We start from the raw sequence: 17,703 nt of genomic DNA on the forward strand, positions 1-17,703 counted from the left end.
TAAATATGCTATACTAGTTTTGATATTCCGAATAAAAGCTATCGGATAATCCTAAATAATTTTTGGATACGAATATCCGGGTGTTATTAGGCATACCTACCATATCCTATATCATATCCAATGTAAAGTTCAAAATCACACAGCCTTAACTGCCAGATTCTTTCAAACCGGATATGGATTGTTGAAAACGGATTCTGAAACGAATACTGTGCGGAACTTATCTTATCCGTTTACACCCCTAGATACATCTAAATTTAGATAAATTTAAAACATATCTTTATGGACGGAGGGAGTAGTTTAAGACTAGATTGGAAGAATGGTTCAGCTAGGCTGCTTATAGCGGGGAGTGACATAGATTAGTTGCATACTCGCTCCATTTCAACGAATAAGGCGCATCGTTTTTCGTGTTTTATCTTTAAACAAAAAATAATCTATGTATATATATATATAATATTTTATATTATTATCATTAGAAAGTGTATTTCAGTATGAATCTAACAATATCAGCTATGTACTACATGATCGAGATATTGTTGTTCAATTTGTTCGTTCAAAGTTCATCCTAAAATGTGCACGCGCCTTACTCATAGGAACAAAGGTAATTAGTATGTTACTGGAGAACTTAAACGGAGGCCGAGCTACACGTAGCTATTTATCTGTAAACACTCAGAATTCGTATGTTACTAGTCTATATTACTACTCCTACTCCATAGTGAGAAGTAATGTATGTAGGGATTCGTTGCATAGAAAACAAAAAATTTCCTACCGCGAGAACGCAATCCAAGCCAAGATGCAATCTAGAAGACGGAAGCAACAAGGAGATGATCGAGACTCATCCTTGAAGATTTCCAAAGCCTACAAGATGAGGTTTTTGTTGCTGCGGTAGACGATCACTTGCCGCTTGCAAAAGCGCGTAGAAGATCTTGATCACGGTGCCACGATCGGGCAGCACCTCCGTACTCGATCACACGCTCGGTGTTGATGAAGACGACGTCCTTCTCCCCGTTCCAGCGGGCAGCGGAAGTAGTAGCTCCTCCTTGACTCCGGCAGCACGACGGCGTGGTGGCGGTGGCGATGGAGAACTCCGGCGGAGCTTCGCTAAGCGTGCGGGAGAGGTGGAGGAGAGATGGGCGGCTAGGGTTTGGGAGAGGGGGTGGCCGGCCTCAAGGGGTGCGGCCAGCTTGTGGCTTTGTGGTGGCCGGCCCCCTCCCCTATGCCCCTCATTATATAGGTGGAACCCCAAGTGTTGGACTACAAGTCTTCGAATAAGACTCCAACCCAAAACCTTCCATGTAGTAGGGAAACCTACCCAAGGTGGGACTCCCACCCAAGTGGGATTCCCACCCTTCCATGAAGGGGGGTGGCCGGCCCCCTTGGTGGAGTCCACCTTGGACTCCCCCTTCTAGGGTTGGCCGGCCATGGAGAGGTGGAGTCCCTCCGGGACTCTTCCTTCCTTAGTGATTTCTTCCGGACTTTTCTAGAACCTTCTAGAACCTTCCATAAATGCACCGGATCATTTCCAAACTTGGAATATGACTTCCTATATATGAATCTTATTCTCCGGACCATTCCGGAACTCCTCGTGATGTCCGGGATCCCATCCGAGACTTTGAACAATACTTCGAACTCCATTCCATATTCAAGTTCTACTATTACAACATCAAACCTTAAGTGTGTCACCCTACGGTTCGCGAACTATGTAGACATGGTTGAGATCTCTCTCCGACCAATAACCAATAGCGGGATCTGGAGATCCATAATGGCTCCCACATATTCAACGATGACTTAGTGATCTAATGAACCATTCACATACGATACCAATTCCCTTTGTCACGCGATATTTTACTTGTCCGAGGTTTGATCATCGGTATCACTCTATACCTTGTTCAACCTCGTCTCCTTACAAGTACTCTTTACTCGTACCGTGGTATGTGGTCTCTTATGAACTTATTCATATGCTTGCAAGACATTAGACGACATTCCACCGAGAGGGCCCGGAGTATATCTATCCGTCATCGGGATGGACAAATCCCACTGTTGATCCATATGCCTCAACTCATACTTTCCGGATACTTAATCCCACCTTTATAACCACCCATTTACGCGAGTGGCGTTTGATGTAATCAAAGTACCTTTCCAGAGTATAAGTGATTTATATGATCTCATGGTCGAAAGGACTAGGTAACTATGTATCGAAAGCTTATAGCAAATAACTTAATGACGTGATCTTATGCTACGCTTAAATGGGTGTTTCCATTACATCATTCATATAATGATATAACCTTGTTATTAATAACATCCAATGTTCATGATTATGAAACTAATCATCTATTAATCAACAAGCTAGTTAAGTGGCTTACTAGGGACTCATTGTTGTTTACATAACACACATGTATCAATGTTTCGGTTAATACAATTATAGCATGGTATATAAACATTTATCATAAACATAAAGATATATAATAACCACTTTTATTATTGCCTCTTGGGCATATCTCCAACAGATCTCCCACTTGCACTAGAGTCAATAATCTAGATTACATTGTAAGGTACCTAACACCCATGGCATTCTGGTGTTGGTCATGCTTTGCCCTAGGGAGAGCTTTAGTCAACGGATCTGCTACATTCAGATTAGTGTGTACTTTGCAAATCTTTACTTCTCCTTCTTCGATGTACTTGCGAATCGAATGATAACGCAGCTTGATATGCTTCAGCCTCTTGTGTGACCTTGGTTCTTGTGCATTGGCGATGGCACCCATGTTGTCACGATAGATGACTAGTGGGTCCAATGCACTAGGAACCACACCGAGCTCTACAATGAACCTCTTCATCCATACCGCTCTCGATGAAGCCTCCGAAGCCGCTATGTACTCTGATTCCGTTGAAGACTTCGCCACCGTGCACCGCTTCGAGCTTGCCCAGCTTACTCGCAGCACCATTCAATATAAACACGTACCCGCATCGTGACTTAGAGTCATCGGGATCGGTGTTCCAACTTGCATCGGTGTAACTTGTTACAACGAGCTCTTGGTCACCTCCATAACAAAGAAACATATCCTTAGTTCTTTTCAAGTACTTCAAGATATTCTTGACCGCTGTCCAGTGTTCCATTCCTGGATCACTTTGATATCTGCTAGTCAAACTAACAGCATGTGCTATATCCGGTCTAGTACATAGTGACATAGGCACCCCAAATGGGCCTGCCGAAGATAGTACCCGGGATTTACTGAAGGCCCATTATCCGAAGAATAAGAAGATTCGGGAGTCCAAGATATATTAAGGAAAGTTAGAATTGTAATAAGAAGTGTTGTTTGTAATCTGGCGGGATGAGTTAGAAACCGTCCCGGAATATGTAACTTGTACGAAACGAAACCCTCGGCTCCGCCTCCTATATAAAGGGGGAGTCGAGGGGCGAAGAGATCATCAAATCGTTGTTCACAAACCCTAGTTTTCATAATCGTCGAGTACTTTTCGGCTGAAACCTTCGGGATCTACTTACCCTCTACTTCTAACTAAACCCTAGCCTATAACCCGTAGGCATTGACAAGTTAATCCCTTGTCAATTGGCGCCGTCTCGTGGGAATTAGAGGCGTAAGGATCCGATCTCGATGGCACGTTCAAGAACTTCGACATCGTCAACCGGAAGCAACACAATGGATCGAGGTAAACGAGATCGCTGCTGGTCTTGTCGATTTTGTTCCTCACCCACCCTCCCGTTTGGATGCATATGCGTATCTGGCGGAGCCCATGGAGATGACGTTCGGAAGGTTTCACTTTCGCGTCGAGAAGGAAGGATCGTATCGTGTCGAAATTCCGATTTCGTCGGGATCATCGGCAGTCGATTCCGATTTTTCAAGCTATACATCATCAACTGAGTCAGAAGAGGAAGAAACTTCGGAAACACGCTACGTCGACACTCGAGCAAGAGAGAAACTCGCCAAGATCTTCGGCGACATATCATCCGAGTCATCTGCGGACTCATATATAAGCGATGACTCAAGCGATGTCGACAGTTACGACTTCATCGACAAATCTATCACGGTGGGCAAGGTCTTCATCAATCTCAACAATGATGTCACCAAACCCAACATAGATCTGAGTACAAAATATCATCAGATTTATGCTATCGAAAACCAAGAGGAAACATCAGAGGCTTTCGACGATTTGGGTAATCCCTATGTCGATCCCTCAGATCAAAGGAGAGGTATGGGCACTAAATATGTCGGGCCCACACCACGTGTCAGAGTTCAACTTCCACAAGCAGCCTGGGATAGAGCTGCAAAAGCTTTAGATGGTTCGGAGCCAATGATGACAACGGCTACGGCTCAAGAACTCGCAAGCTTATCAATATAGGCTCGCACGAGCTGCCGGAGAAATAGAAAAACGAGACGGCTGAGTTGAACAGGAGAAAGGAGGCGGCTTCGCATCCGGCGGAGAGAAGAGCAGATCTAAGTCGACAATCTAGAGTTTCGGGTGATAGCCACAGGGAGGCTCGGAACAGAGGAAGATCAAGGTTACAACACATACCCGAAGCAGAAAGAGAGCACTTGGTTCAAAACCTCGACATGTCCTTTATGTCGATAGATACAAGAGGAAACATTATCCCTAAGACACCAGAAGCTGGGTATATGGCGACACAAGCTTATATCCTCGCATCTAGGCCACCCCCAGGTGATCCAAGGAAAACATTATACAATATGGCGTTAGCAGGGGTTGGAGCTATGGGGACAGCGTTTGTATCAACGCCTCCCGAAGGAGCGGCAAGGCAAAATAGTCCACGACCTGCAGCGGCAACAGCGGCAGTTCCTGAAGGACCAAGTGGAGCAAGAGACACAGGAGCACAAGCAAGAGTTGATAGAGCGAGGCAAAGCAGAAGGGATCATCGGCAATCACCGGAGCTTGACGACGAGGATATGTGCGGCTTACCATGCTTCACGAGGAGAGTCCGAAAACTCGAGTCCCCTCGGGATTCAAGCTACCCGATCATTTCAAAAAATTCGACGGTCTGCAAGATCCAGAAGATTGGCTAGTTGATTACCTCGAGACGGTGAAGTTAACTGGAGGAACTAGGGCAACAACCATGCAAAGTATTCAAGTGCACCTAAGTGGAGCCGCACGATCTTGGATCAAAAAGCTTCCGCCAGGATCTATCGACAGCTGGGAAAGTTTCGAGGATGTATTCGTCAAGAACTTCAGGTCCACGTGCAAAAAACCTGCATCGTTAGAAGAGCTGAGAGCATGTCGACAAAAGCCAGATGAGTCAATGAGAAAATACATCCAAAGGTGGAACATCATAAAAAACTCGGCAGAAAATATATCTGACGAGAGAGCAATAGATGCGTTTGTCGCAGGAATTAGGCGTGGAGATTTTGTCGAGGACTTGGGAAGAACCAATCCAAAAACAGTATCCGCATTAATGGAGATAGCAAATAGATGGGCAGATGGAGAGGATGCTGTCCACAACAAACGGCACAGGTCACCAGAGGAGGATCGTGGTCGAAATTACCAATCGAGGCGACGATTTCCCCGGCAGTACCCGAATTATGACGCCCCAGGGCAGATTTCGGCAGGCTTTCGGGCAAACACAGGGGGAAACAATAGAGATGATTATCAGAGAAGCGGAGAGCAGCGAGGCGAAAACAGGGATGACTCTCGCAACAGGCAAAATAGCGGGCCTAGGTTCCCAAGGCCTTTCGTGTCACCCGAAGAAATGATGAACGGACCGTGCCAGATGCATTTTTTCATCGACGAGCAACGGAAAAAGACAGTCGGGGCACTGCCAGAAAGACTGTCGAAATTTTCAGGCAATGTTCAGATATGCAGAGAACGCTCATGCTCGAGCAGCACAGAGAAATCCTCGGGAACCCAGGAGTGAAGTTCACCTGCCACCACCTCCCGCGATTACGGACGACAACCGACACCAGCTCAGAATAGCGGCAGCACCTCCACCACCACCTTACGTCGATCCTAACTCAAACGGAGCGGTGTCGATGATTCAGAAGGGAAGGCCGTCCAACAGAACTCAAAAAGTGATCTCGAGACAGGTGTTCATGGTAGAGAAAATGCCTCCACCAATAGTTGAGTACCTCAATTGGTCAGGGCAAGACATCGGCTTCACCATAGCAGATCATCCGCAGCAAGTTCCTCGACCGAGGCGAGTCAGCACTTATTCCGCCGGCGGTTATTGCGGGATTTGATGTTTCTCGAGTATTCATAGATGGTGGCAGCAGCTTAAACCTTATGTACGCAGATACATTGAGGAAGATGAACATATCCTTAGCAAACCTGAAACCAACGGACACAAGGTTCCACGGCATCACACCGGAGAAACCAAGTTATCCATTGGGGAAGATAAATCTCGACGTTCAATTTGGAACTCGAGAGAATTATAGAATCGAGAAGCTGGAATTTGAAGTCGTGGATTTTCCGTTGCAATACCATGCTTTGTTGGGACGACCAGCATATGCTAGGTTTATGGCAGTACCACACTATACATATCTGTTGTGGAGATTGCCTGGACCAAAGGGACCAATCACAGTTAAAGGAAGCTTCGCCTTAGCCGACAAGTGCGACAAGAATTTTCATCGGTTATCAGAAACTTTCGGGATGCAAGCTGAGTATTTGGCGTCCAAAAGTATGACTGATTACGACGTACTACCAGACGTTGGAAGGCCAAATAAAGAGTCAACTTTCAATACAGAGAAAAATTCTAAGGAGGTGCAGATTCACCCGACAGACCCGAAAAAGACGACATCTATCGCAAACAACATGGATATCGCATAGGAAAGCGCGCTCGTCGAGTTCCTCCGTGAGAACTGGAAAATCTTCGCATGGTGTCCAGCTGACATGCCCGGAGTACCCAGGGAACTTGCCGAGCACCACCTAAATCTGGATCCATTAGCGAGACCAATCAAACAACCTTTGCGGCGTTTTCGGAACCAAACCGCAAAGCTATGCTGTCAGAAATCAATCGACTACAAGAAGCTGGTTTTATCAAAGAGATATTCACGAAGCCACATGGGTAGCAAATCCTCGTGATGGTGCCAAAGAAAAACACTAAGGTCCTTCGCATGTGCGTCGACTTTACGTGTCTAAATAAACATTGTCCAAAGGATCACTTTCCCCTCCCAAGGATCGATCAAATTATCGACTCCACGGCTGGATGCGAACGTCTTTCCTTCCCGGACGCGTATTCCGGTTATAACCGGATCAGACCGAAAGAAGAAGATGAAGTAAAGACCGCGTTTATTACACCTTACGGCGTGTTTTGCTACGTGAACAATGCCCTTTGGTCTAAAAAATGCGGGAGCAACATACCGGAGGATGATGCAGAAGTGTTTGGCGACACAGATTGGAAAAAACGTGCAAGTATATATCGACGATGTCGTCATAACATCAAAAAAGGGGACAACACTGATCGAGGATCTCAAGGAAACTTTCGACAACCGAGGCATAGGGGATCTGACTCATCCTTTCTCTTTCTTCTGCCGTAGCCGGACCTTGAGTCTTACTCAAGACCTTGCCTGGTAACATAGGTAAGAATCCTTTCTTACTTTCATCCATTCTAAACTTCTTTAGAATCTTGTCCAGGTATGTACTTTGTGATAGCCCTATTAGACGTCTTGATCTATCTCTATAAATCTTGATGCCTAATATATACGATGCTTCACCAAGGTCTTTCATTGAAAAACTATTATTCAAATAACCTTTTACATCTGCTTAATAGTTCTATATCATTCCCAATCAATAATATGTCATCTACATATAATATCAGGAATGCTACGTGAGCTCCCACTCACTTTCTTGTAAATACAGGCCTCTCTATGACACTGTATAAACCCGAAGTCTTTGATCACCTTATCAAAGCGTCGGTTCCAACTTCTCGATGCTTGCTTCAATCCATAAATTGAACGCTGAAGTTTGCATACTTTGTCAGCATTTTTAGGATCGACAAAATCTTTGGGTTGTACCATATACAACTCTTCCTCAATGTCTCCATTAAGGAACGCCGTTTTGACATCCATCTGCCAAATCTCATAATCGAAAAATGCAGCTATTGCTGACAAAATCCTCACAGATTTTAGCTTCGCTACAGGTGAGAAAGTCTCATCGTAGTCAACACCTTGAATTTGTCGGAAACCCTTTGCGACAAGTCGAGCTTTATAGACAGTAATATTACCATTAGCATCTGTTTTTCTCTTGAAGATCCATTTATTCTCGACGGCCTTGCGGCTATCGGGTAAGTCTACCAAAGTCCACACTTTGTTATCATACATGGATCCCATTTCGGATTTCATGGCTTCTTGCCATTTGTTGGAATCTGGGCTCATCATCGCTTCTTCATACGTCGCAGGGTCTTCATCATTGTTGTCCACAATCATGACATTTAGACAAGGATCATACCAATCAGGAGTGGCACGTTCCCTTGTCGATCTGCGAGGTTCAGTAGTTATCTCGTTCGAAGTTTCATGATCATTATCATTAGCTTCCTCTGTTGTTGGTGTAGGCGGCACATGAACAATTTCCGGTACTGCGCTACTCTGATCAACGAGTGAAGATTCATCAATCTCATCGAGTTCTACTTTTCTTCCAAGTCACTTCTTTAGTGAGAAATTCTTTCTCAAGAAAGGTTCCGTTCTTAGCAACAAATATCTTGCCTTCGGATCCGTGATAGAAAGTGTACCCTATAGTTTCCTTAGGGTATCCTATGAAGACGCATTTCTCCGCTTTGGGTTCTAGCTTGTCCGGTTGTAACTTTTTTACATAGGCTTCGCAACCCCAAACTTTAAGGAACGACAGCTTAGGTTTCTTATTAAACCATAATTCATACGGTGTCGTTTCAACGGATTTTGATGGTGCTCTATTTAAAGTGAATGCGGCTGTCTCTAATGCATAACTCCAAAATGATAACGGCAAATCAGTAAGAGACATCATAGAACGAACCATATCTAAGAGAGTTCGATTACGATGTTCGGACACACCGTTTCGTTGAGGTGTTCCCGGTGGTGTCAATTGTGAAAGTATTCCACATTTCTTTAAATGCATGCCAAACTCATAACTCAGATATTCACCTCCGCGATCAGATCGTAGAAATTTAATCTTCTTGTTACGTTGATTTTCTAATTCACTTTGGAATTCCTTAAACTTCTCGAAAGTTTCGGATTTATGTTTCATGAAATAGATATACCCATATCTACTCAGATCATCTGTGAAGGTTAGAACATAACGATAACCACCGCGCGATGCAAAACACTCATTGGTATGCACACATTGGTATGTATGATTTCCAATAAGTCAGTAGCTCGCTCCATAATACCAGAGAATGGAGTCTTAGTCATTTTTTCCATTAGACATGCTTCGTATCTATCAAGTCACTCAAATTCAAGTGATTCAAGTAATCCATCGGTATGGAGTTTCTTCATGCGTTTCACTCCAATATGACCAAGACGACAGTGCCACATATAAGTAGAATTATCATTCAATTTAATTCGCTTAGCATCAATGTTATGAATATGTGTATCACTACTATCGAGATCTAACGAGAAATAAACCATTCTTTTCGTGTGCTCGACCATAAAAGATATTATTCATAAAAATAGAACAACCATTATTCTCGGACTTGAATGAATAACCGTCTTGCATTAAACAAGATCCGGATATAATGTTCATGCTCAACGCGGGTACAAAATAACAATTATTGAGGTTTAAAACTAATCCCGAAGGTAGATGTAGAGGAAGTGTGCCGACGAGCGATCACATCGACTTTGGATCCATTTCCAACGCGCATCGACACTTCATCCTTCAATAGTCTTCGTTTATTCTTTAGTTCCTGTTTCGAGTTACAAATATGAGCAACCGAACCGGTATCAAATACCCGGTACTAGTACGAGAACCGAGTAAGATAAACATCTATAACATGTATATCGGATATACCTTCTTTCTTCTTCTTGACAAGGCCGCTCTTCGGATCCGCCAAATACTTGGAGCAATTACGCTTCCGTTGTCCCTTCTCCTTGCAGTAATAGCACTCAACATCAGGCTTAGGGCCAGTCTTAGGTTTCACAGGAGGCGTGGTAGCTTTCTTGCCACCCTTCTTGAATTTTCCCTTAGACTTGCCCTGTTTCTCGAAACTGGTGGTCTTGTTGACCATCAACACTTGGTGCTCTTTCTTGATCTCAATCTCAGCAGATTTCAGCATGGAGAAGAGTTCGGGTAACTCTTTGTTCATGTTCTGCATATTGTAGTTCATCACAAAGTTCTTGTAACTAGGTGGCAGTGATTGAAGGACACGATTAATCCCCAGTCGGTTAGGAATCACTATTCCCAAATCACCGAGTTTCTTCGCATGCCCGGTCATGGCGAGCATGTGCTCACTAACGGAGCTACCTTCTTCCATCATGCAACTGAAGAAGTGTTTCGATGCTTCATAGCATTCCACGGCCGCATGAGTTTCAAAGATAGTTTTCAACTCATTGACCAACTCATGAGGATCGTGGTGTTCAAAACGTTTTTGAAGATCGGCTTCCAGACTGCATAGGATGGCACACTGAACTTGAGAGTACCGAGTTTTCCGAGTCGCGTAAACATTCTTTATTTCATCGGTTTCAGTTTTTGCAGGAGGGTCACCTAGCGGTGCATCAAGCACATATTGCAGGTTTCCACCATTGAGGAAAATCCTCACATGACGGAACCAGTCGGTGAAGTTGCTACCGTTGCTCTTAAGCTTTTCTTTCTCTAGGAACTGGTTAAAATTGATTGGGGACGTCATATCTACAACATATATTTGCAATAGTTTAGACTAATGTTTATGACAAATTGAGTTCAAATTTCAATTTAACAAAATTAAAAACTAGGTGAACTCCCACTCAAAACAATATCCCTCGCATTGTCTTAGTGATCACACGAACCAAATCCACCACACCAAGTCCGATCATCACGAGACAAGATGCAATTTCAATGGCGAACACTCAAAGTGTTCATCATATCAATCATATGATTCATGCTCTACCTTTCGGTATCATGTGTTCCGAGACCATGTCTGCACATGCTAGGCTCGTCAAGGCCACCTTAGTATCCACATGTGCAAAGTCGGCTTGCACCCGTTGTATGCACTTGTTGAGTCTATCACACCCGATCATCACGAGATGCTTCGAAATGACAAGTCTTGGCAACGGTGCTACTAAGGATGAACACTTTATTATCTTGATATTTTAGTGAGAGGGATCATCTTATAATGCTACCGTCGCGATCTAAGCAAAATAAGATGCATAAAGGATTAACATCACATGCAGTTCATATGTGATATGATATGGCCCTTTTTGTCTTTGCGCCTTTGATCTTCATCTCCAAAGCACGGACATGATCTCCATCATCAACGGGCATGATCTCCATCATCGTCGGCGTAGCGACAAGGTCAATGGCGCCGTCTTCATGATTGTTCTCCCATGTAGCAACTATTACAACTTCTTTGAAATACTACTCAACATGAAATTTAAAGACAATCATAAGGCTCCTGCCGGTTGCCACAATACAATAATGATCATCTCATACATATTTATCATCACATTATGGCCATATCACATCACCAAACCCTGCAAAAACAAGTTAGACGTCTCTAATTTGATTTGCATATTTTACGTGGTTTAGGGTTTTCGAGTAAGATCTAATCTACATACGAACATGAACCACAACGGTGATACTAGTGTTGTCAATAGAAGAGTAAATTTAATCTTCACTATAGTAGGAGAGACAGACACCCGCAAAGCCACTTATGCAATACAAGTTGCATGTCGAGCGTGGAGCAAATCTCATGAACGTGGTCATGTAAAGTTAGCCCGAGCCGCTTCATCCCACTATGCCACAAAGATGCAAAGTACTCAAACTAAAGACAACATAAGCATCAACGCCCACAAAACCATTGTGTTCTACTCGTGCAACCATCTATGCATAGACACGGCTCTGATACCACTGTAGGGATTCGTTGCATAGAAAACAAAAAATTTCCTACCGCGAGAACGCAATCCAAGCCAAGATGCAATCTAGAAGACGGAAGCAACGAGGAGATGATCGAGACTCACCCTTGAAGATTTCCAAAGCCTACAAGATGAGGCTCTTGTTGATGCGGTAGACGATCACTTGCCGCTTGCAAAAGCGCGTAGAAGATCTTGATCACGGTGCCACGATCGGGCAGCACTTCCATACTCGGTCACACGTTCGGTGTTGATGAAGACGACGTCCTTCTCCCCGTTCCAGCGGGCAGCGGAAGTAGTAGCTCCTCCTTGAATCCGGCAGCACGACGGCGTGGTGGCGGTGGCGATGGAGAACTCCGGTGGAGCTTCGCTAAGCGTGCAGGAGAGATGGAGGAGAGAGGGGCGGCTAGGGTTTGGGAGAGGGGGTGGCCGGCCTCAAGGGGTGCGGCCAGCTTGTGGCTTTGTGGTGGCTGGCCCCCTCCCCTATGTCCCTCATTATATAGTTGGAACCCCAAGTGTTGGACTACAAGTCTTCGAATAAGCAGGGCCGGCCCTGATGGGGGGCAGGCAGGGCGGCCGCCCCAGACCCCCGAACCCAAGGGGCCCCCAGCTGGCTAGGTGTATAAGGTGGGAGAGGAGCTTCGGCCTCCTGTAGCCGCGCCATTAGCGACAGGTAAGAAGGTTTTCATCCCGTGCGGTTTCATGCCTCAGGGAGACGAAAGGAAATCCACGTCCTCATAGCTGTCTTTTTTTATTAGTTAATGTGGGCCTTGTATCTTTTGATTACTCTGGACCTTTTTCTCTTCACGTTAGCTATGAGGTAATTAAATGAATGGGCCTGATAGATAGAAAATGGACACAATCCGATACAGGGATATCAGCAGTTCAGCACACGATCTAGGTCTCAAAAAGAAAGCACACGGTCTACACTTCCTTAAAAAAGGCACACGATCTATACTTTCATGTTCCATATTTCCATTATATATTTACCGTTCCATCCCACACTGATTGTCCTAATTTTTGCCAAAGGTCGACTAACCAATCCTTGTGCGATAAGCCCACCAGAGCGCATGATCTTATAGAGTTAGGGCGGCACACAAGGCAAACGATTGACGGTCATCAATCAGGGAGTGGCGGCAGAAAATAGTCCGCCAACAACCACAAAGTATGATCTGGATAAAAGAAATGAGAATATCATATAAGGTTGAATTTTGGAAAATAACAAAGACAACAAGGTCATGATTAGGTACAAATCTAATTTTTCATTTGTTTTGTGTCCTTCGTTCGACCATGCGTTACATGCTTATGCACTCCCTCCTAGAGGCAAGGGGCCAAGACATCGAGTGGAGACCTCGTTGTGCCCAAAGACCACCACGACGACATGATTCCCGTTAGAATCGAGTGATAATCAGTACTTGATGAATCCTTATGGACAAGTTCGAATCTAGGCATCTTAGATAAAACACTTAACACAATATGTTTAAATTGTATCTTAATATTTCTTTTTAACACACTAATATATTATTGTGATGTTTGTATTGAGGGGCCCCTGGTTCTAGCATTGCCCCAGGCCCCTAAAATCACAGGACCGGCCCTGCGAATAAGACCCCTACCCAAAACCTTCCATATAGTAGGGAAACCTACCCAAGGTGGGACTCCCACCCAAGTGGGATTCCCACCCTTCCATGAAGGGGGGTGGCCGGCCCCCTTGGTGGAGTCCACCTTGGACTCCCCCTTCCAGGGTTGGCCGGCCATGGGGAGGTGGAGTCCCTCCGGGACTCTTCCTTCCTTAGTGATTTCTTCCGGACTTTTCTAGAACCTTCTAGAACCTTCCATAAATGCACCGGATCATTTCCAAACTTGGAATATGACTTCCTATATATGAATCTTATTCTCCGGACCATTCCGGAACTCCTCGTGATGTCCGGGATCCCATCCGAGACTTCGAACAATACTTCGAACTCCATTCCATATTCAAGTTCTACTATTACAACATCAAACCTTAAGTGTGTCACCCTACGGTTCGCGAACTATGTAGACATGGTTGAGATCTCTCTCCGACCAATAACCAATAGCGGGATCCGGAGATCCATAATGGCTCCCACATATTCAACGATGACTTAGTGATCGAATGAACCATTCACATACGATACCAATTCCCTTTGTCACGCGATATTTTACTTGTCCGAGGTTTGATCATCGGTATCACTCTATACCTTGTTCAACCTCGTCTCCCGACAAGTACTCTTTACTCGTACCGTGGTATGTGGTCTCTTATGAACTTATTCATATGCTTGCAAGACATTAGACGACATTCCACCGAGAGGGCCCAGAGTATATCTATCCGTCATCGGGATGGACAAATCCCACTGTTGATCCATATGCCTCAACTCATACTTTCCGGATACTTAATCCCACATTTATAACCACCCATTTACGCAGTGGCGTTTGATGTAATCAAAGTACCTTTCCAGTATAAGTGATTTATATGATCTCATGGTCGAAAGGACTAGGTAACTATGTATCGAAAGCTTATAGCAATTAACTTAATGACGTGATCTTATGCTACGCTTAAATGGGTGTTTCCATTACATCATTCATATAATGATATAACCTTGTTATTAATAACATCCAATGTTCATGATTATGAAATTAATCATCTATTAATCAACAAAGCTAGTTAAGAGGTTTACTAGGGACTCATTGTTGTTTACATAACACACATGTATCAATGTTTAGGTTAATACAATTATAGCATGGTATATAAACATTTATCATAAACATAAAGATATATAATAACCACTTTTATTATTGCCTCTTGGGCATATCTCCAAAAATGTAAGGATGCTATCATGTACTCCAGCTGTCCTCAAATAAGTGGATGTTTAGCTCTAAACTTTATTCGTAGAAGAGTACACGTACTTTTATCTTTTAAATTTTAAATGACTTTAAAGTAGCAAAAGTTACATCTCTTTTATCACACAAAAATCAAACCCAAACATGTTTAGCATATGTACTACTCATTTCTACATGCATTTAGCTTAAATTAAAGGAAATAATTCAAGACGAGAGATAGTTGCTTTGCATCTTCCCAATAGATTTTTCTCTCATCACTTCAATACCTTTGAAAAACCAACATGTCCACTTAGAGAATATCTAGAAAAAACTTCGCTATGATCATATTTCTTGATTTGTAGTATCTCCATGCAAATATGTATACAAGATTTATTTGATATTAACTTTTCTAGATCTACGTTCTATGATACGATATCTACTCTGGGATACTACTATGATCATAGTAGTATCGTTTAGCGAGCGCGACTAATATCATCTGCGTGCTATGATACATATCTACTCCGGATACTACTATGATCATAACATGCAATGCTATGATACAGTACAGAGTAGATACGAAGATCATAGTAGTATCATAGGTACTCCATGGTCTGACAACGTCACCATTGACCCCGTTCCGTGTGTCGTCATCCATGCCAGGGCAAACCCTCACACATATCGGTCTGATCAGCCGATCTCACGCTCATGTATGTGTTGCACGTCTCCGAGCACACGCCTACCATGGACTGAGCAGTGGGTTGGTGTTGCGTCGCCCCTTCAGGCCGCAACGCACCGCCCTTCGCTCAATAACAACCATGAATGGGTTAATATCAAACAAGTGGGAGGGTGAAAGTGAAAATACCCTATGAACAATGGAAACCTTACTTCTTTTATTATTATAAATGGTTATAGATTAGGTATAGATATAGAGCTGGAGTCAGTTATCATAATTACGACAGAAGAAAAAATGAACGAGAAGAAGCCTTATTGCTTTTATTATTTGGTGTATATAGATTTGGTATAGAGGTATAGATATAGTGTTCAAGGACGGATCTAGATGAAATCATATTACCTATAGACATCAAATATTTACTAAACAATTGTGGTACTCCCTCCGTCTTCACACGAGATTCATCAATAAATTGAATAAAAACCCCGATACTTTCTAAGTTTAATTGTAGTATATCGATTGACACATTAATCACTAGAGTATTGAATAAATAGTTCGTGAAAAAATTAGTGGCTCTATTAATATTAATTTGGTATCGTACATCTATGTAACTATATATTTGGTGAAACTTTAAAACATTGACAAAATTTATAACTCATGTATTTGGTGATAATGGAGTAACTGAGGGGGCAGTAATTAATTCATTAATGCTGATGAAACATCGAACTAGATGCATCCACAATCAGGTGGAGTTGGGTGGTGATTCGGGACAATACATGAAGCTTCGTCGCAACTTGCAATTATCCAGTTCACTACGTCACATATGCAATCACTATGGAAGCTCGTGCCAATATATAATTTCTTTTTTGACTTACTCAGAGTTTCGGTAAGGATAACGTCACATGCTCTTCCCATTGCGAGAACCAGAGTACCAGGCCATTAAATCCCTCATGCACGTGCACATAGCATCATCCTGTCAAACGATGGAGAATTGGAAGTCCAAGCTGAACATTTGTCTCCGTGAAATGTTGTAACTCAACACCGCCGAACCAATTTACAGACGGACAGTACTGGGCGTCCCCCGGGGGATTTGATTTCCCAGCCCCCGGTCCCCATGCTGACACGTGTCCTTTTTGCTGCCGGGTAGCAAAAAATCCGCTTTCTTGCGAGTAGCAAAAAACGGTTCACCTATGAAAATAAAAGAAAACATTGAGCTCGCCGGAACACCACCGGAGACTCGCCGGAGACCTCGCCGGAGACCTCGTAGCAAAAATAAGTGTGCTATTGTAGCAAAAATGATTATCGTTGGATACATCGATGGGGAACTCGCCGGGGAACTCACCGGAGACCTCGCCGGAGACTCACCGAAGACCTCGCTGGAGACCTCGTAGCAAAAATATTTTGCAATTGTAGCAACATAGCAAAAAAAGGTAGCAAAAAAATAATTCCTATGTTGCAAATCCACGAAACATATGGCCACAAAATCCCCAAAAAACACAATCCCGCACGTAGCAACACATAACACCATTGGAAGCAACCCCGGCCACAGTTGGTAGCATCGCCATGTGTCGTTTGCAGCACCCCACACCATCGACCAAATGTAGCAACGTCGCCAACCTATAGTAGCACCATCGTCGACCTAGGGTAGCACCGCGAGTCTTCATACGCAGCATCACATGAAAAAGAAAAAAAAAAGAGATGGACGTCATCATCAATGAAAAGCCATGGCCACCGTGCTCTTCCTGCGCGTTTGTTGACGTCCCTAGCCGCACGCAGGGAAGGCGGAGCTCGGTGTGGGCGGCTGCAAGAGGAGGGGATTGAGGGAGGAGGCAGCCACATGCAGGGGGGGTGGGCGGCCGCGCGTAGGGAGGCGGAGCTCGGCGTGGTGTGCGACAAAGACGCACGAGCTGTGGGCGAGGCCGTTCTCCGCGTGGGCGCCGACGAGGACGCGGCGGCGCGACCGTAGAAGGAGGAGGTCGGGGGAGGCGGCGAACCCGCGCATGGGGCGGAGCTCGGCGTGGGGGCGACGAAGACGCACAAGCTGCAGGGGAGGCCCGGCGACGGCTTGGGCGCCGTCGAGGACGCGACGGCGCAAATGCAGAAGGTGGAGGTCAAGGGAGGCGACGGCCGGACGCAGAGAAGCGGAGCTCGACGTGGAGGGAGACGGCGGCGCGCAAGCTGCGGCGGAGCCGGCCGGAGACGGCGCCGCGCAAGCTACGGCGGAGCCGG

Source organism: Lolium rigidum, chromosome 1 (assembly GCF_022539505.1).
Source record: "Lolium rigidum isolate FL_2022 chromosome 1, APGP_CSIRO_Lrig_0.1, whole genome shotgun sequence".
Lineage (NCBI taxonomy): Eukaryota > Viridiplantae > Streptophyta > Magnoliopsida > Poales > Poaceae > Lolium > Lolium rigidum.